Here is a 20,759-nt window from a genome sequence, read left to right as displayed (position 1 = left end):
TCAGATAATGAGAGTCACGGCAGGAAACCAGAGTCAGAGATGAAAACAATGAATTACAGAGAGCACTGGGAAATGGTTGTCAGTGAGATAGAGAGAGGCCACAGAGAAATATAGATTCCTGATTATTTTTTGTGAAATCCACATGTCACCATTGTATAACAGGAAGCCGTAAGATCATTGACTCAGTGGAGTATCTTTGCGATGACACTCGAAGTGTTCCCCGATCTTCACTGTAACAGGGTCTGAATGAACTGACTTGTTCTAGAAACTCTGGCAGGTTCTTTCTGTGCTGTTGCATCTGAGCCATATTTAAGTGGGAGACTGGTCCCCACACCCACAATCCAACCCCCAGTCCCTCTGTCCCTCGAGCTGCTGTTGTGGAAGGTGCCTGATGAAGACTGTCAGACTCAGTGACGTGGAGATTGCAGAGCAACACAATCAAAATACTGGAGGAACTCAGGGGGTCAGGCAGCAACTCTGGAGAGGAGAACAGTCGTCGTTTCAGACTGAAGCGCAGTTTATTCCTCTCCATATGCTGCCTGACTGGCTGAGTTCCTCCAGTATATTGTGTGTGTTGCTCCGGAATTCCAGCATCTGCAGAATCTCTTCTGTTTGTGACTGGAGATTCCAGCCCAGTGCCCCTGCTCTCTGAGGCTGACAGGGTTTAGAAGACAGGCAGGGGGGAAATCATTTCCACATGTGGGTCCTGTTCAGAACAAGTGAGACCGGACCTTTGGAGCTGGGCTGTATGTGGTGAAGTCAAGAAGGGAAACGGAAATCAGGAGTTGAATGTTTTCCACACTGTGACGTACAATGTCCAGCCTGTGGTGATTCCTGCAGCCACATCTTTGTCATCGCCACTGTATCAATCTCCTCACAGCAGATTCTCTCCACATCCCGTGTTCCATATCATTAACTGATTTAATAGTTGCTCTAAATTTACATTAATCACAGTTTTTTAAATCTCAGTCTGACTCCCTTTAATCCTCAATCTAAAAAAAAAAAACGAGCTTTAATAGGAACACCGAGGGTTAGGCAGCATCTGTGGAGAGAAATGGACAATCGACATTTCGGATTGATAACCTTCATCTGGACTGTCTCAACCCAGAATATCTCCTGTCTATTTTTATCCACAAATGCTGTCTGACCTGCTTAGTTCCTCCAGCAGCTCTCTTTCCCCTCCGGATTCCTGCATTTTTACAATTCCTTGTGTCTCTCGTTTCAGGACTTGTCCCTTCAGTCCTGCCGTAGACTGAACCAAGCTCTTCTCTGCGGCTTTATTTATGTTAGACTTGTTTAAAGTGCTGCTAATCCCTGCTGTGGAAATGAACACGATTCCTGCTCACTGAAAAGGAACATTCATTCCCAAAACTGCAGCGCCCCTAGAGGACAATCGCAGTACCGCAGGCGTGCAGCAGCCCCCCCCCCCGCCCCCCCGCCCCCCCACCCCCCGCTCCCCACCCCCGAATGCGAAAGGATCCCGAAACAGGAAGTGCCGGGAGTTAACATGGCTTCGAAAGAACAGGCCGAGAGTTTAACCGAGGAGGTAATTTGTCCCATCTGCCTGGATTTCTTCACCGATCCGGTTATACTGGACTGTGGACACAACTACTGTCGCTCCTGTATCACACACCACTGGGAAAGGGAGGTGAGAAACTCCTGCCCGGAATGTAGAGAGGAGTTTGCAGACCGCACCCTCAGGGTCAGTTGGGCCTTAGCAAATCTGTCTGAGAAAGCTCGAAAACAAAACCTGAATCCGAAAGAGAAGGAAAGTAAACTTCACTGCGAGGAACATGGGGAAGAACTGAAGCTGTTTTGTGAGACGGACAAGACACTGATCTGCCTGATCTGTGCGACTGCGCGGGAACACAAGTCTCACAACTTCATGCCGGTTAACGAAGCCGTTGAAATCTACAAGGTAAAACTAACCAGGTTTTGATCAGTTGTTTAGTTAGTTGCATATTTTGGTCTAATGTCTTCACTCTCTGATTCCCAGGATCGGGATAAACCTTTCTTAGACTCTCTCACTAAGAAGAAATCAGATGTTGAGGAAATGGAACAACAACAGAAAGAGAAGATTTCCGGAGTTCGGGTGAATCTCCTGAGCAGAATTTACAAATTCGCTGTGTAGTTTTCTGGCCTTTAATGCAGAGTAGCAGAGTATTGCAGCTCCAGTAACCTGGGATCGATGCTGACCCCTGGAGCTGTCTGCGTGGAGTTTGCATGTACTCCCCATAACCAGTACCTTCCTTTAGCCGACATTGCATGGTTGAACGGTAAAGTGGCTACTGTAATTAACCTTGTGATTGTGGGCAGTGTGTGAATCAGGTCGGAGTTTGTCGGTCAGGGATGGAATGCATGTTTCAGGGAGACGCGGGGGAATGTGTTGGAGGGGATTGTTCTGAGAACTAGCAGAGACTAGCATGGGCTGAATGGTTACCTTCCATGTCAGAAGGAAATACAAAAAATAGCCTCAAATAGTAAACTGGCCTCTCCTTTCATTTGACAGGAACAGTCACACAGCCTTCAGTCCCAGATCACATCCCAGTTTGCTGAACTGCGCCAGGTTCTCACAGAGAAAGAGCAGTGTGCACTCCGAAATCTGAGCGAAGAAGAGGAGAGGATTCTGAATCCGATGGGAAAAAATCTTTGAGAGATTCAAGAGAATTTAAATTCCATCCAGGAGGAAACTTCAAAGTTACAGGAACAGACGGATCGACAAAACAATATCATATTCCTCATGGTGAGAGATTTCAGTTAAGGTTCAGAGTCACAAAATGATGTATTTTATCTCAAATACTGTAATCGTAAACTGATTTTCACCATGCAGACATCTTGACTGTTCAGGATTGTCGTTGTCCCAAACTGGCCTCCCACAACATCTGTACATCTGGTGCAGGAGGGAGGGCTTCATGTTTCTGGACAATTGGCCTTGTTCCAGAGAAGGTGGGACCTGTTCCAATGGGACAGGTTGTACCTGAACTGGAGGGGGACTAACATCCTTGCGGGAAGATTTGCTAGTGCTGCTGTGCAGTGGGGGGGGGGGGGTTTAGACTAGATTTGCAGGGGGAGGAGAATCAGAGGGTTAGAGCAGATGAGGATGAAGTGTTCGAGGTGGAGGAGGATAAAGGTCATGCGAGAACAGCAAGTACAGTGCATGGAGTAAAGGCAGATCTAACATACAAACAGGGTTTGAGGAAAGAGAAACAGAATAAAGGTAGTAAGGTAGAAGGGCAAAAGTGTGTGTACTTCAATGCAAGAAGCATCAGGAACAAAGGTGATGAACTGAGAGCTTGGATACATACATGGAATTATGATGTAGTGGCCATTACAGAGACTTGGCTGGCACCAGGGCAGGAATGGATTCTCAATATTCCAGGATTTCGGTGCTTTAAAAGAGATAGAGAGGGGGGAAATAGGGGAGGAGGGGTGGCATTACTGGTCAGGGATACTATTACAGCTACAGAAAGGGTGGGTAATGTAGCAAGATCCTCTTTTGAGTCAGTATGGGTAGGTTAGGAACAGGAAGGGAGCAGTTACTCTATTGGGAGTATTCTTTGGGCCCCCTGGTAGCAGCAGAGATACGGAGGAGCAGATTGGGAGGCAGATTTTGGAAGGGTGCAAAAATAACAGGGTTGTTATCGTGGGTGACTTTAACTTCCCTAATATTGATTGGCATGTAGCGGCGTGCTACACACAGCGCTAGAATAACCACACGGAGTCGGTGAGTTAGAGTTGCGATGAAAGAGATTTATTCAAACTTCGCGGCCCGCTTTAAAGCCTTCCCGTTCCCGCCCTCCCTGGGGCGGGACTGCAGTGGGGAATGCATATTCCCAGACCCTTTCTGCGCGCGGGATTTTCCCCCTGCTGGTGAAGATGGCCTGGCGCTCTTTTTGCTGCCGGCCCCCTGCCTGCGCGCGCTATAGTGAGCCGGTTTGTGTGTGCCAGAAAGTGGTTCGTCACATAACGCCCCCCCCCCCCCCAGAACCGGCGATACCTCCCCCAATGTCCACAGTCTGCATCGGCCTCTGTTTGGGAGGTCTGCCCCTGCGCCGCGGTGCCTGAGCCCGGACCGGCTGCGCCAAGTCCACATGGGCCGGTTTGAGTCGGTCCACCGTGAAAACCACCTCTCTCCCCGCAATGTCTAGCACGAACGTGGACCCGTTGTTCCTCATCACCTTAAACGGCCCCTCGTAGGGCCGCTGTAGCGGTGCCCGGTGTCCGCCCCGCCGTAAAAAAAGAAACTTACAGTTCTGCAGGTCTTTGGGTACGCAGGTCGGGCTCTGTCCGTGCTGTGAAGTGGGGATGGGGGCCAAGTTACCAAGCCTCTCCCGTAGTCTGTCCAGGACTGCTGTGGGGTCTTCCTCTTGCCCTCTTGGGGCTGGTATGAACTCTCCTGGGACTACCAGGGGTGCGCTGTACACCAACTCGGCCGACGAGGTGTGCAGATCCTCTTTGGGCGCCGTGCGGATTCCGAGCAGGACCCAGGGAAGCTCGTCCACCCAGTTAGGCCCCTCCAGGCAGGCCATGAGAGCCGATTTCAGGTGACGGTGGAAGCGCTCCACTAGTCCGTTCGACTGTGGGTGGTAGGCAGTTGTGTGGTGTAGCTGCGATCCTAAAAGGTTGGCCATAGCCGACCACAGGCTGGAGGTGAACTAGGCGCCCGCCCCTGTCGGAGGTAATGTGGGCCGGTACCCCGAAGCGGGCTACCCAGGTTGCGATCAGTGCTGGGGCGCAGGATTCGGAGGTGGTGTCGGTGAGCGGGACCGCCTCTGGCCATCTGGTGAACCGGTCTATCATAGTTAGGAGGTACCGCGCTCCTCGTGACACTGGCAGGGGCCCCACGATATCCACATGAATGTGGTCGAACCTCCGGCGGGTGGGTTCGAACCGCTGCGGCGGAGCCTTGGTGTGCCGCTGCACCTTGGCCGTTTGGCACTGCAGACACGTTTTGGCCCATTCACTGACCTGTTTACGAAGCCCATGCCACACGAACCTGTTGGAGACCAGCCGGACAGTTGTCATGATGGAGGGGTGCTCTAAGTTATGAATGGACTCGAAAACCCGCCGGCGCCAGGCTGCTGGGACGACGGGGCGGGGTTGGCCGGTAGCTACGTCACATAGTAGGGTCCTCTCACCGGGGCCTACGGGGAGGTCTTGGAGCTGCAAACCGGAGACTGCAGTCCTGTAACTGGGGATCTCAGCGTCTGCCTGTTGTGCCTCTGCCAGCGCTGCATAGTCCACCCCCTGGGACAGGGCCTGTATGGTAGGTCTGGAAAGTGCGTCCGCCATGACGTTGTTCTTTCCAGAGACATGCCGGATGTCCGTCGTGTACTCGGAGATGTAGGACAGATGTCGCTGCTGGCGGGACGACCAGGGGTCGGACACCTTCATGAACGCAAAGGTAAGCGGTTTGTGGTCAGTGAACGCGGTGAAGGGCCAAGGTAGGCGCTAAGAAGTACCTGAAATGCCAGTTTGCCAGGTATAGTGCCAATAGCTCCCGGTCGAAAACACTGTATTTGACTTCGGGCGGTCGTAGGTGTTTGCTGAAGAACGCCAGGGGTTGCCAGCGACCCTCGATGAATTGTACCAGCACTCCACCGACCGCAGTGTTGGATGCGTTCACCGTGAGGGCAGTAGGAACGTCCGTTCTGGGGTGTACTAGCATCGCGGCGTTTGCTAAGGCCTCTTTGGTTTTAAGGAAAGCGGTTGCGGCCTCTTCGTCCTAGGTAATGTCCTTGCCCTTACCCGACATTAGAGTGAACAGGGGTCGCATGGTTCGGGCTGCTGAGGGGAGGAAACGGTGGTAGAAATTCTCCATACCCACGAATTCCTGCAGGCCTTTGATTGTTTTGGGTTGGGGGAAGTTGCGAACCGCGTCTACCTTGGCGGGCAGCGGGGTTGCCCCGTCTTTAGTAATCCTGTGGCCCAGGAAGTCGATGGTGTCAAGTCCGAACTGACATTTGGCTGGGTTGATTGTAAGGCCGAATGCACTCAGGCGGGAGTAGAGCTGGCGGAGGTGGGACAGATGTTCCTGACGACTACTGCTGGCTATGAGGATGTCGTCCAAATAGATGAATGCAAAGACCAGATCGCGTCCCACCGCGTCCATTAGCCGCTGGAAAGTCTGTGCGGCATTCTTTAGGCCAAACGGCATTCGGAGGAATTCGAAAAGTTCGAACGGGGTGATAAGTGCTGTTTTGGGGATGTCGTCCGGATGTACAGGGATTTGATGGTATCCCCGGACGAGGTCTACCTTGGAAAAGATCCTTGCGCCGTGTAGGTTTGCTGCGAAGTCTTGAATGTGCGGCACAGGGTAGCGGTCTGGCGTTGTAGCCTCGTCCAGTCTGCGGTAGTCACCGCATGGTCTCCAGTCCCCCGTTGCCTTGGGCACGATGTGAAGGGGGGAGGCCCATGGGCTGTCGGACCGTCGTATGATCCCCAATTCCTCCATCTTCTTGAACTCCTCCTTCGCCAGTCGGAGCTTGTCCGGGGGAAGCCTTCGAGCACGGGCGTGGAAAGGTGGTCCCTGGGTCGGGATGTGGTGCTGTACTTCGTGTCTGGGCATGGCTGCCGTGAACTGCGGTGTCAGTACTGATGGGAAATCCGCCAGGACCCTAGTGAATTCATCGTCGGACAGCGTGGTGGAGTCCAGGTGTGGGGCTGGCAACTGTGCTTCACCCAGGCAGAACGTTTGAAAAGTCTTGGTGTGGACTAATCGCTTCCCTTGCAAGTCGACCAGCAGGCTGTGGGCTCGTAGAAAATCCGCCCCCAGGAGTGGTTGGGCCACGGCGGCCAGTGTGAAGTCCCACGTGAACCGGCTGGAGCTGAACTGTAGCCGCACCATGCGGGTGCCGTAGGTTCGTATTGTGCTGCCATTAGCGGCCCTCAGGGTGGGTCCCGGTTCTCTGTTGCGGGTGTCGTAACTCGTTGGAGGTAAAACGCTGAAAATCCACTCCGGTGTCAACCAAAAAGCGGCGTCCCGACTGCTTGTCCCAGACATACAGGAGGCTGTCCTGATGGCCAGCCGCTGTAGCCATCAGCGGCGGCTGGCCCTGGCGTTTCCCGGGAATTTGCAGGGTGGTCTGCAGCGGCGGGCCTCTGTGCCCCACCGCTGGTGGTAGAAACACCATTGTACGTTGGGCTCCTCACTCCCGTCGCCGGGTTTTGTAGGCTCTGCTGCCGGGCCTGGTCTGGTCTGTCGTTGGGCACGCGGCTTGGTGATCTGTGCGACGGACACCCCTCTCTCTTTCCTGGCATTCCACAGCACATCTGCTCGGGCCGCCACCTCCCGGGGGTCGCTGACATCTGCATCGGACAGCAGCAGGCTTATGTCTTCGGGCAGTTGCTCTAGGAACGCCTGTTCAAACATGAGGCAGGGTTTGTGTCCTTCAGCCAGGGCCAGCATCTCGTTCATTAATGCTGACGGCGGCCTGTCTCCCAAACCATCCAGGTGCATTAAGCGGCGTGCTCGTTCGCGCCGTGAGAGTCCGAAAGTCCTTATGAGCAGGGCTTTGAATGCTGTGTATTTGCCGTCCTCCGGGGGCGACTGTATAAATTCCTCAACTTGTGCAGCAGTCTCCTGGTCGAGGGAGCTCAGCATGTAGTAGTAGCGAGTGAACTCCGAGGTTATCTGCCGAATGTGGAATTGTGCTTCTGCCTGTTCGAACCATAAATGGAGTCGCAGCGTCCAGAAGCTTGGCAGTTTTAACGAAACTGCGTGAACAGATGCGGCGTCGGTCATCTCAGGTCCAAATATCGTTTGGGCCGTCGGGGTCACCAATTGTAGCGGTCTGCTACACACAGCGCTAGGATAACCACACGGAGTCGGTGAGTTAGAGTTGCAATGAAAGAGATTTATTCAAACTTAGCGGCCTGCTTTAAACCCTTCCCGTTCCCGCCCTCCCTGGAGCGGGACTGCTGTGGGGAATGCATATTCCCAGACCCTTTCTGCGCGCGGGATTTTCCCCCTGCTGGTGAAGATGGCCTGGCGCCCTTTTTGGGGCCGGCCCTCTGCCTGCGTGCGTTATTGTGAGCCGGTTCGTGTGCGCCAAAAAGTGGGTCGCCACAGGCACCTGATTAGTTCCTGGGGTTTAGACGGTGCAGAGTTTGTTAAGTGTGTCCAGGACGGATTCCTGTCACGGTATGTTGACAGGCCGACTAGGGGAAATGCTATACTAGGTGTAGTACTAGGTAATGAACTGAGTCAGGTCTCAGATCTCTCAGTGGGTGAACATCTGGGGGACAGTGACCACTGCTCCCTGGCCTTTAACATTATCATGGAAAAAGATAGAATCAGAGAGGACAGGAAATTTTTTAATTGGGAAAGGGCAAATTATGAGGCTATAAGGCTGGAACTTGTGGGTGTGAATTGGGATGATGTTTTTGCAGGGAAATGTACTATGGACATGTGATGGATGTTTAGGGATCTCTTGCAGGATGTTAGGGATAAATTTGTCCCGGTGAGGAAGATAAAGAATGGTAGGATGAAGGAACCATGGGTGACAAGTGAAGTGGAGAAACTAGTCAGGTGGAAGAATGCAGCAAATATGAAGTTTAGGAAGCAAGGATCAGATGTGTCTATTGAGGAATATAGGGAAGCAAGAAAGGAGCTTAAGAAGGGGCTGAGGAGAGCAAGAAGGGGGCATGAGAAGGCCGTGGTGAGTAGGGTGAAGCAAAACCCCAAGGCATTTTTCAATTATGTGAAGAGCAAAAGGATGACAGGAGTGAAGGTAGGACCGATCAGAGATAAAGGTGGGAAGATGTGCCTGGAGGCGGTGGAAGTGAGCTGTCGGACTGGACCGACCAATGCAAAGACAATTGTACCAGAAATACACTAACGCACATATCTTTTTTCAAACCTTTATTCTTTACTCATAGCATGCATTGGGGGAAGTTACAGACTGATCTCCCAAAAGAGCCAGTCCAGACACTGCCCTCGAATTACACAATTCTCCACAATTTATAACATTGATCAGGTCGCAGGAAATCTTATGATTACAAGTTTAGACAATATTAGAATCATTTCAATCACATGCTAAGATACAATTAGATGTAAGATAATCATTGGTCAGTTAGTTCTAATTATTTTAAGCCAAAGCTAGCCCATCAGTTCCTCATTCGGACCCCTCCCCTTTTCTCAAGAACTTTCTAGCCGTTACCTCACCCCTCCCATATTTAGCTCTACCTTGAGCTGCTTCTGCAAGATCAGATCGTTCCTTATTTGAGCCTTTGTCTATCTTTAGAGAACGATGACTAGTACGTCACCGGTTGCTGCGTAAAGCTGCTTTTTTGACTGTCCAAAACAGTAAACTAAGGCCCCCACAAGGTGATTGATCACTAGTTAATCATTGTTCTCAGTCTATACCCCCATTTATCTATCCTTTCACTCCATCAGAGCGAGGACCTCAATGAATACTCCTCTTCGGTATTCACCAATGAGAGGGAACTTGATGATGGTGCGGCCAATATGAGTGAGGTTGATGTTCCGGGGCCATGTTGATATTAAGGGAGAGGAGGTATTGGAGTTGTAAAAATACATTAGCACGGATAAGTCCCCGGGGCCTGACGGAATATTCCCCAGGCTGCTCCATGAGGTGAGAGAAGAGATTGCTGAGCCTCTGGCTAGGATCTTTATGTCCTTGTTGTCCACGGGAATAGCATTGGAGGGAGGTGAAAGTTATCCCCTTGTTCAAAAAAGATAGTAGGGATAGTCCGGGTAATTATAGACCAGTGAGCCTTACGTCTGTGGTGGGAAAGCTGTTGGAAAAGATTCTTAGAGATAGGATCTCTGGGCATTTAGAGAATCATGGTCTGATCAGGGACAGTCAGCATGGCTTTGTGAAGGGCAGATAATGTCTAACAAGCCTGATAGAGTTCTTTGAGGAGGTGACCAGGCATATAGATGAGGGTAGTCCAGTGGATGTGATCTATATGGATTTTAGTAAGGCATTTGACAAGGTTCCACACGGTAGGCTTATTCAGAAAGTCAGAAGACATGGGATCCAGGGAAGTTTGTCCAGGTGGATTCAGAATTGGCTTGCCTGCAGAAGGCAGAGGGTCATGGTGGAGGGAGTACATTCAGATTGGATGATTGTGACTAGTGGTGTCCCACAAGGATCTGTTCTGGGACCTCTATTTTTCGTGATTCTTATTAACAACCTGGATGTTGGAGTAGAAGGGTGGGTTGGCAAGTTTGCAGACAACACAAAGGTTTGTGGTGTTGTTGACAGTGTAGAGGATTGTCGAAGATTACAGAGAGACGTTGATAGGATGCAGAAGTGGGCTGCGAAGTGCCAGATGGAGTTCAACCCGGAGAAATGTGAGGTGGTACACTTTGGAAGGACAAACTCCAAGGCAGAGTACAAAGTAAATGGCAGGATACTTGGAAGTGCGGAGGAGCAGGGGGATCTGGGGGTACATGTCCACAGATCCCAGAAAGTTGCCTCACAGGTAGATAGGGTAGTTAAGAAAGCTTATAGAGTAACACACATAAAAGTTGCTGGTGAACGCAGCAGGCCAGGGAGCATCTCTAGGAAGAGGTGCGGTCGACGTTTCAGGCCAAGGCCCTTTAGCTTTCATAATTCAAGGGATAGAGTTTAAAAGTCGCAGGGTAATGATGCAGCTCTATAAAACTCTGGTTAGGCCACTCTTGGAGAACTGTGTCCAGTTCTGGTCACCTCACTATAGGAAGGATGCGGAAGCATTGGAAAGGGTACAGAGGAGATTTACCAGGATGCTGCCTGGTTTAGAGAGTATGCATTATGATCAGAGATTAAGGGAGCTAGAGCTTTACTCTTTGGAGAGAAGGAGGATGAGCGGAGACATGATAGAGGTATACAAGATGTTAAGAGGAATAGATTGAGTGGACAGCCAGCACCTCTTCCCCAGGACACCACTGCTCAATACAAGAGGACATTGCTTTAAGGTAAGGGGTGGGAAGTTCAAGGGGGATATTAGAGGAAGGTTTTTTACTCGGAGAGTGGTTGGTGCGTGGAATGCACTGCCTGAGTCAGTGGTGGAGGCAGATACACTAGTGAAGTTTAAGAGACTACTGGACAGGTATATGGAGGAAATTAAGGTGGGGGGTTTTATGGGAGGCAGGGTTTAAGGGTCAGCACAATAATGTGGGCTGAAGGCCCTGTACTGTGCTGTACATTTCTATGTTCTATGTTCTATTTGCAACCTTCTAGGGAATGAGTTACTCTGATCATCGCAGTGAGTTGGTGATCATTTCTGTGATTCCCACATATAATATCCCCGATACTCAGAGTAACAACCAGTTACCATCACAGGTTAAGAGTGTGTTTCTGATATCCTCTTCACCACATTTCTTGTGAGATTTATTAACAACCAAATGATGTTTTATCTTTGACTTTTTGTCTCGTAAAAACAGAAATATTTTCTCCACTCCCACCCCATCAAATCCATTCGGAATGTTAAATTCCTCCATCTGACCCTCCCTGACATCGTATCCAGATAAAAATGCACAACCTGTCCAGTCTCTCCTGTAAGTTCCATCCTCTCAGTTATGGGATAATTTTCATTAAAATTCCTTGTCCTTTCTCCCATAATTCTGTGTCCCTCTTTCTCCATGTGTGTCAGTAGGAGTGAGTTTAGTGGGAGTTTTCAAAGTTTCAAAAAGGTACATTTAATATCAGAGAAACGTATAGAATATACATCCTGAAATTCTTTTTCTTCACAAACATCCACAAAAATGAAGGAGTGTCCCAAAGAATGAATCAGTTAAATGTTAGAACCCCAAAGCCCCTTCAAGCTCCCCCTCCCACGCATAAGCAGCAGCAAGGCAACGACCACCCCCTCCCCCCAGCAAAAAAGCATCAGCACCCTCCACCAAGCACTGAAGCATGCAGTAAAGCATCAATAAAGACACAGACTTGCAGTACCGCAAAGACTACTCATTCACCCAGTGATTCAACATAACAACATCTCTCCCTAAAAAGGAAAAATGAAGTGACCCGTTTCACAGCGAGAGGGGAGACATAACAAACAACTCACTAATTTACAATGTTAAAAGTCTGTTGCGTTGTTTTTTTTTCAAGCTCTGTGCCAAAAGAACTCAGGTCTCAGTTCACACAGCCGGCAGCCAGCTTGTTGCTTTCGATCTTCTATCTCCCGCGACACACCGATTCCCCGCAGAGGCACCAACCTCGAGTCTGCCCACCTCCAGAGTCACATAATCCCGAATCTCTGAAGCCGTGCTTGTCTTCCAGGCCATGTCCTCGATATATCGAACAGCGGCCAGTGGTGAGACCCAGGGAGTGTGTCTCATTCCCACAAAGAACCAAAGGCAGCGTGTAACTCCAGGTCAGCGGCTTCAAAAGAACCCTGAAAGGGAAAAGTAGAGATACTAAAGATAGAAATACAGCTGTTTCCGAAAATGCGATCAAAGCAGTCGCCGTTAGGCACCATCATCCTCCTCAGCTCCCGGCTGCTTTTAATAACTTAGCTCAGATCCCTGCTATTGCGATGCCAATGGTCAGTCTCAGTCAATTGAGATGTGTGTTTTTTTTATTTCAGGAGAAAGCTCGTCGGAAGAAGAGGTAGGACATGGTCTTTACTGAAACTCTGGATAGATTTGTAAAATAGTTCAAACTTTGCTGATGCTCAGTTTATAACCAGCTGTATAATATTTACAGGATCAGTGATGATGCCCAGTCACTGTCAGTGACAGATTGTGCCCGACTGGCTGAAAAATTCTATCACCCCTATTTGTTCGACATAACTTTGGGAGAAGCGTTTGACAGCATTAAACGAGGTAAAACATATAGATTCTTTTTCTCTTGTTCCAGACACAATTAATTAATAATTAGACACAAAATTTGGCTGTAATAATAGGCTGAAGGGGAACTGAAGTTTTTCTGACACCAACCCCACCTGCAGGGAGGCATCACTGTCACGTGATCATCTGGAGAAGTCGGAACCTTGAACACACCAACACTGGGGCAAAATATAACCGCTTCGCAGGACTGTTAGATCAACCACAGCATCCTGATCCCACTCATACCAGAAAAATATGTCCATGCATGCTCTTGAATCCTGCCACAGTAGCTCTGGAATTAATATTCCATCAAAGACGTTAAAGGGGATAAAATCTGCTATCACTGTGGTGACAGGGATTGTCAGAAAAATACATCAGTCCTTCGTGCCGCTCACCCTGTCTGACCTGTCCGTGACCGCAGTCTGATTGACTCAGCTCTGCCCCCTGCTGGACTCGCGAGTCTCACTGTTGTTATCAAACCAGCACATTGACGCATCGTCAGACTGAGCCCGGACACACCGATCAGCATTGACCTCGGTGAATGATGGGAGAAGCTGAAGGCTCAGACTGAGCCACCCTCCAGCAGCTCACCTGTGGTGAAATGTGAAGCAAATATATCTGCCAGAGTCTCTGCAAATTCATCCTCTGTCCTAATGAGGGGCTGTGGGGAGTGGGTTTGTGGGAAAGAAGACAAAGGGACCCTTATCACCCATATTCATTCTCTTTCACCTTCTGTTTCCATCTACACACATAGTTCACCACAGGCTTTCCACCCCCTCCCCATCTGGTTCCAATTCCATCTGCCATTCATCTCTCCCCTCATGGTTCCCATTATCATAAACAGGAAGAATTCTGCAGAGTCAGTATGAGTGGAAGTCAGGAACTGGAAGGAAGCAGTTACTCTATTGGGGGTATTCTATAGGCCTCCGGGTAGCAGCAGAGATACAGAGGAGCAGATTTGGAGGTAGATTTTGGAAAGGTGCAAAAATAACAGGGTTGTTATCATGGGTGACTTTAACTTCCTTAATAATAATTGGCACCTGATTAGTTCCAAGGGTTTAAATGGGGCAGAGTTTGTTAAGTGTGTCCAGGACGGATTCCTGTCACAGTACATGGACAGGCGGACTAGTGGAATGCCATACTAGATCTAGTACTAGGTAATGAACGGGGTTAGGTCGCACATCTCTCAGTTGGTGAGCATCTGGGGGACAGTGATCACTGCTCCCTGGCCTTTAGCAATATCATGGAAAAGGATAAAATCAGAGAGGACAGGAAAATTTTTAACTGGGGAAGGGCAAATTATGAGGATATAAGGCGAGAACTTATGGGTGTGAATTGGGATGATGTTTTTGCAGAGAAATGTACTACGGACATGTGGTCGATGTTTAAAGATCTCTTACAGGATGTTAGGAATAAATTTGTCCCAGTGAGGAAGATAAAGAATGGTAGGGTGAAGGAACCATGGGTGACAAGTGAGGTGGAAAATCTAGTCAGATGGAAGAAGGCAGCGTACATGAGGTTTAGGAAGCAAGGATCAGATGGGTCCATTGAGGAATATAGGGAAGCAAGATAGGAGCTTAAGAAGGAGCTGAGAAGAGCAAGAAGGGGGCATGAGAAGGCCTTGGTGACTAGAGTAAAGGAAAACCCCGAGGCACTCTTCAATTATGTGAAGAAAAAAAGGATGACAGGAGTGAAGGTAGGACCGATTAGACATAAAGGTGGGAAGATGTGCCTGGAGGCTGTGGAAATGAGCGAGATCTTCAATGAATACTTCTCTTTGGTCTTCACCAATTAGAGGGAACTTGATGATGGTGAGGACAATATGAGTGAGGTTGATGTTCCGGGGCATGTTGATATTAAGGGAGAGGAGGTATTGGAGTTGTTAAGATACATTAGGATGGATAAGTCCCCGGGGCCTGACGGAATATTCCCCAGGCTGCTCCACGAGGCAAGGGAAGAGATTGCTGAGCCTCCGGCTAGGGTTTTTATGTCCTCGTTGTCCACGGGAATGGTACCGGAGGATTGGAGGGAGGTGAATGTTGTCCCCTTGTTCAAAAAAGGTAGTAGGGATAGTCTGGGTAATTATAGACCAGTGAGCCTTACGTCTGTGGTGGGAAACCTATTGGAAAAGATTCTCAGAGATTGGATATCTGGGCATTTAGAGAATCATGGTCTGATCAGGGACAGTCAGCATGGCTTTGTGAAGGGCAGATCGTGTCTAACAAGCCTGATAGAGTTCTTTGAGGAGGTGACCAGGCATATAGATGAGGGTAGTGCAGTGGATGTGATCTATATGGATTTTAATAAGGCATTTGACAAGGTTCCACACGTTAGGCTTATTCAGAAAGTCAGTAGGCATGCGATCCAGGGAAGTTTGGCCAAGTGGATTCAGAATTGGCTTGCCTGCAGAAGGCAAAGGGTCGTGGTGGAGGGAGTATATTCAGATTGGAGGATTGTGACTACTGGTGCCCCACAAGGATCTGTTCCTGGACCTCTACTTTTCGTGATTCATCTTAACGACCTGGATGTGGGGGTAGAAGAGTGGGTTGGCAAGTTTGCAGACAACACAAAGGTTGGTGGTGTTGTAGATAGTGCAGAGGATTGTCAAAGATTGAAGAGAGACATTGATAGGATGCAGAAGTGGGCTGAGAAGTGGCAGATGGAGTTCAATCTGGAGAAGTGTGAGGTGGTACAGTTTGGAAGGACAAACTCCAAGGCAGAGCACAAAGTAAATGGCAGGATACTTGTTAGTGTGGAGGAGCGGAGGGATCTGGGGGTAGATGTCTACAGATCCCTGAAAGTTGCCTCACAGGTAGCTAGGGTTGTTAAGAAAACTTATGGGGTGTTAGCTTTCATAAGTCGAGGGACAGATTTTAAGAGTCGCGATGTAATGATGCAGCTCTACAAAACTCTGCTAGGCCACACTTGGAGTACTGTGTCCAGTTCTGGTCGCCTCACCATAGGAAGGATGTGGAAGCATTGGAAAGGGTACAGAGGAGATTTACCAGGATGCTGCCTGGTTAAGAGAGTATGCATTATGATCACCGATTAAGGGAGCTAGGGCTTTACTCTTTGGAGAGAAGGAGGATGAGAGGAGACATGATAGATGTGTACAAGATATTAAGAGGAATAGATAGAGTGGATAGCCAGCGCCTCTTCCCCAGGGCACCACTGCTCAATATAAGAGGACGTGGCTTTAAGGTAAGGGGTGGGAAGTTCAAGGGGGATATTAGAGGAAGGTTTTTTACTCAGAGAGTGGTTGGTGCGTGGAATGCACTGCCTGAGTCAGTGGTGGAGGCAGATACACTAGTGAAGTTTAAGAGACTACCAGACAGGGATATGGAGCAATTTAAGGTGGGGGCAGGGTTTGAGGGTTGGCACAATGTTGTGGGCTGAAGGGCCTGTAATGTGCTGTACTATTCTATGTTCTATGTTTTCCTGGAGTTCAGGAGGCTGCCAAAGGAAACCGTAGAGGTGAATAGAGTTACAGAGATTTAAAAGACAGCTGGATGGGTACGTGGGTCGGAAAGGATTAAAGGAATAATGGGCAAATACAGGCAAATTGAACTAGTTCATTAAAGCGAGTTGGTCGGCACTGATGTATTCTGCCTGACCTCCTCTTAAATGCCTGCAGTGTTTACTCACTCCATCCTCATCTGTATCCAGGTGTTTCTCCACCTTCCTCATACCCATTTCCACTGCTATCTCCCGTCTTTCTTTCCAATCTTGAGGAAAGGTCTCGGCTTGAAACATCGACTGTAAACCTTAACACATGCTGCTTGACCCGCTGAGATCCTCCAGAATTTTGTGTGTGTTGATCTGGAAAAATCCGATCTCCATGTCGGGGAATAATCTCAGGAAGATGCTGGTTGTCCATCCGCTGTGTTTGGGTAAAACCCCGGGAAAGGGTCCTGTCGGCCACACGACTGAGCCTGAGGCCCAGCGGCCTCTACCCCGGCCCGGTCCCGGGGCCGCGCTGCCCGAGTCTCCCCCCGATCCCCGGGGCCTCTCTAATTCTCTGCTTCTCCCCCCAGTCTCTGTCACCCTGGATGTGGGAACTGCGCATCTGGAGCTCAAGGTATCTGAGGATCGGAAGAGAGTGAGACAGACTAAGACCTGGAGGGATCTCCCTGACACCGGGAAGAGGTTCATGTTCTTTGCTTGTGTGCTGGGATCGGAGGGATTCACATCGGGGAGACATTACTGGGAGGTGGAGGTGACGGGGAATCGGGGCTGGTGTCTGGGAGTCGCTGCAGAGTCTGTGGAGAGGAAGGGATGGGTCACACGGAGTCCGGAGACTGGATTCTGGATCATCGGGCGGGTTAATGACATGATGCTGGTTTACACCTCCCCTGAGTCCCATTTCCCTGCCGGTCCCATCCCCGGGAGGGTGGGAGTTTATCTCAGTTACGAGTCCGGGACAGTTTCATTTTACAACGCGGAGTCCAAGTCCCATCTCCACACCTTCACTGGGAATAAATTCACGGGGAAACTTTATCCTTTGTTCTGGACTTGGGATCAAAACCATTGGCTGAGAATCTGCTCCGGTTCCGCTCCGGGTCTGTAAACGGGTCGGGTCCCGGGACCGGCGTCAGGAGTAAGTCAGTATAAGAAATAATTTGACCTCCAATATTTCTTTTAAATTTCAAAATATGCTTTATTCAACAATGAAATTATATACAATAAACCATTCAATGACTCTCAATCCTTTACCTATACAGTACATACGTTTCCCTTATGGTCTCTGCATATCCATACTTTTGGCCACCCACGTGGCACTCCAGTAGTTCAGCTTACCATATCATTGTTGAGGGGTATATTCCCCGCCCTCCGACCCCTCCCACTCCCACGGGTGGAGAAACCTATACTGTGGTCCTTCCCCACCGGGCCCTTGCGGTGGCTGCACCGAGTTTCAGTGCGTCCCTCAGCACGTACTCCTGCAGCCGAGAATGTGCCAGTCGGCAGCATTCTCCCACGGACATCTCCATGTGCTGGTAGATCATCAAGTTCCGGGGCGACCAAAGAGCGTCTTTCACCGAGTTGATGATCTGCCAGCAGCACCGGACGTTGGTCTCTGTGTGCGTCCCCCGGGAACAGCCCATAGATCAGAGAGTCCTCTGTTACGCAGCTGCTGGGGATGAAACGTGATGCTAGCCCGTCCATCCTTCTCCACACCCTCTCTGCGAACTCACAGTGTGCAAAGGGGTGGGTCACAGACTCCTCCTCACTGCAATCCTCCCGTGGGCAGCGGGGTGTGGAGGTGACGTTCCGGGCATACAGGAGGGATCTGACTGGGAGGGCCCCTCTCACATCCAGCCAGGCGAGGTCCTGGTGCCTGTTGGTGAGGTCTGGCGATGAGGCATTTTGCCAGATGAACTGGACGGTCTGCTCGGGGAACCACCCCACTGTGTCCATCACGTCCTTCTCCTGCAGTGCCTGCAGGACACTACGTGCCGACCACTGCCTGATGGCCCTGTGGTCAAAGGCGTTCTCCTGGAAGAACTTTCCTACGAAGGACAGGTATGCCGGCAACGACCAGCTGACTGGGGCATTGCACGGGAGTGGGGCCAGACCCATCCTTCGTAGCCAGGGCGACAAGTAGAACCTGGGCACATAGTGGTACTTGGTGCCCACGTACCTGGGTTCTACACACAACCTGATGCAGCCACACACGAAGCTGGCCATCAGGGTGAGGGCGACATTGGGGACGTTCTTGCCCCCATTGTCCAGGAACTTGTGCATGACGGTCTGTCTGACCCACTCCATCTCCAGACGATTCTGAAGATTGCTCAGGTGATTTCCGAGCTGTAGGAGCGGGGGACGGGCCAGATCTGCGCCAAGTACAGCAGCCCTGAGAGCACCTCACACCTGATGACCAGGTTCTTGCCCGTTATCGACAGGGAGTGCCCTCCCCACAGACCCAGTTTCTGTTTCATCTTGGCAGTCCGCTCCTGCCAGTTCTTGTTGCACGCCTCAGCCCCTCCAACCCAGATCCCCAACACCTTCACGTGATCAGACCTGATGGTGAAGGGGACGCTGGATCGGTCGGGCCAGTTGCCGAAGAGCATGGCTTTGCTCTTCGTGCGGCTGACCGTGGCCCCCGACGCTAGCTCGAACTGTTCGCAGGTGCCAATCAACCTACGAACTGACCTCGGATCAGAGCAGAAGACGGTGACGTCGTCCATGTACAGAGAGGTTTTCACTTGGGTCCCTCCACTCCCTGGCATCATCACCCCTCTTATGCCCTCATCCCTCCTGATGGCTTCGGCGAAGGGTTCAATGCAGCACACAAACAAGACAGGGGAGAGGGGACAGCCCTGCCTGACTCCAGACCTGATGGGGAAGCTGTCTGTTTCCCACCCGTTGACCTGGACTGCACTACGGATGTCTGTGTAGAGCAGTCTGATCCAATTCCGGATTCCCTCCCCAAATCCCATTTTGCAGATCACGTCCGCCATGTACGTGTGCGATATCCTGTCGAAGGCTTTCTCCTGGTCCAAGCTGACCAGGCAGGCGTTCAACCCACTGTCCTGCACGTAGGCGATGGTGTCCCTCAGCAGCGTGAGGCTGTCTGAGATCTTCCTGCCCGGAACAGCACAGGTTTGGTCCGGGTGGATCACCTGTCCCAGAGTAAACTTGACCCTGTTGGTGATAGCCTTGGACAGGATCTTGTAATCCACATTCAGGAGAGAGATGGGCCTCCAATTCCTAAAGGTATCCCTTTCCCCCTTCTGCTTGTAGATGAGGGTGATGATGCCCTTCCTCATGGACTCTGACATGCTGCCGGCCAGAAGCATAGCGTTGTACACTTCCAGCAGGTCTGGGCCCATCCAGTTCCACAGAGCCGAGTACAACTCAGCCGGTAAGCCGTCGCTTCCGGGAGTCTTACCCGACCCAAAGGAACGGATGGAGCCTGTCAGCTCGTCCAGGGTCAGTGGCTGATCCAGACTCTCCCGCTTGCCGTCGTCTAATACCTGCGTGATAGACGAGAGGAAGTTGCGGGAGGCTGTGGATTCTGTAGCCTTTTTGTCGTACAGACCGGCATAGAAGGACTTGCAGATCCTCAGTATGTCGGTCTGCGAGGACGTGACTGAGCCGTCCTCTTCCTTAAGGTTGTGGATCACAGAGCTCCCCCTGTGCACCTTCTGGAAGAAGAAGCGTGAGCACGTCTCGTCCTGCTCCACGGTTTGGACCCTTGATCGGAAGATGATCTTGGAGGATTCGGCGGCAAGGTGCTGGGTTTGCCGGCCCTTCACCTCTCGCAATTCCTCCCTGACATCCACCCCCTTTAAGTAAACTAAATGATCGTTTTGTAGTTAAATATACTTAGAGGATTTGGGTACAATTTAGAAAATATTTTGGTTTATTGAGATTTTCTATTTCAAATCCCATTTTTTCTATTTTTTTAAACCTTCTATGAGTGATGTAATTTTTAAAGATTGGGATAGACCGGGTATTAAATGCTTCCAGCATTTATTTGTTGGAGGATGTCTCTTTTCGTTTGAGCAGCTGTCAGCTAAATATAGCTTACCAAAAACCCACTTTTTTGATATTTACAAATTAGAGACTCTGTGATCTCAATTGCACACATTTCCTGAAAGTCCTGATAAGAATTTATTAGATGTAATTTTTAATTTGAAACCTTTTCATAATGCATCAATATCTAATATTTACAGTATGTTGTTGGGAATGAGAAACGTTCCTTTAGACAAAATTAAAAATCTCTGGGAACAAGATTTATTTAGATTTAGATTTATTTAGATTATGAGGACACTCAGTCCTCATTTATTGTCATTTAGAAATGCATGCATTAAGAAATGATACAATCTTTCTCCAGTATCACAGAACCACAGGACAGACCAAGACTAAAACTGACAAAAACCACATAATTATAACATATAGTTACAACAGTGCAAAGCAATACCGTAATTTGATAAAGAGCAGACCATGGGCACGGTAAAAAAAAGTCTCAAAGTCC

General features: G+C 49.9%; 1 pseudogene; it reads left to right on the top strand.

Annotated features, from left to right (window-relative positions):
- The first annotated feature begins 1,325 nt into the window (after positions 1–1,325).
- On the top strand, positions 1,326–17,348 carry LOC134346095 (E3 ubiquitin-protein ligase TRIM39-like; annotated as a pseudogene).
- The last annotated feature ends 3,411 nt before the right edge of the window (positions 17,349–20,759 follow it).

Source organism: Mobula hypostoma, chromosome 5, assembly GCF_963921235.1.
Source record: "Mobula hypostoma chromosome 5, sMobHyp1.1, whole genome shotgun sequence".
In the NCBI taxonomy this organism is placed as follows: domain Eukaryota; kingdom Metazoa; phylum Chordata; class Chondrichthyes; order Myliobatiformes; family Myliobatidae; genus Mobula; species Mobula hypostoma.
Note: the sequence above shows the minus strand (reverse complement) of the source record. Positions and strands in the feature narration are given on the sequence as shown.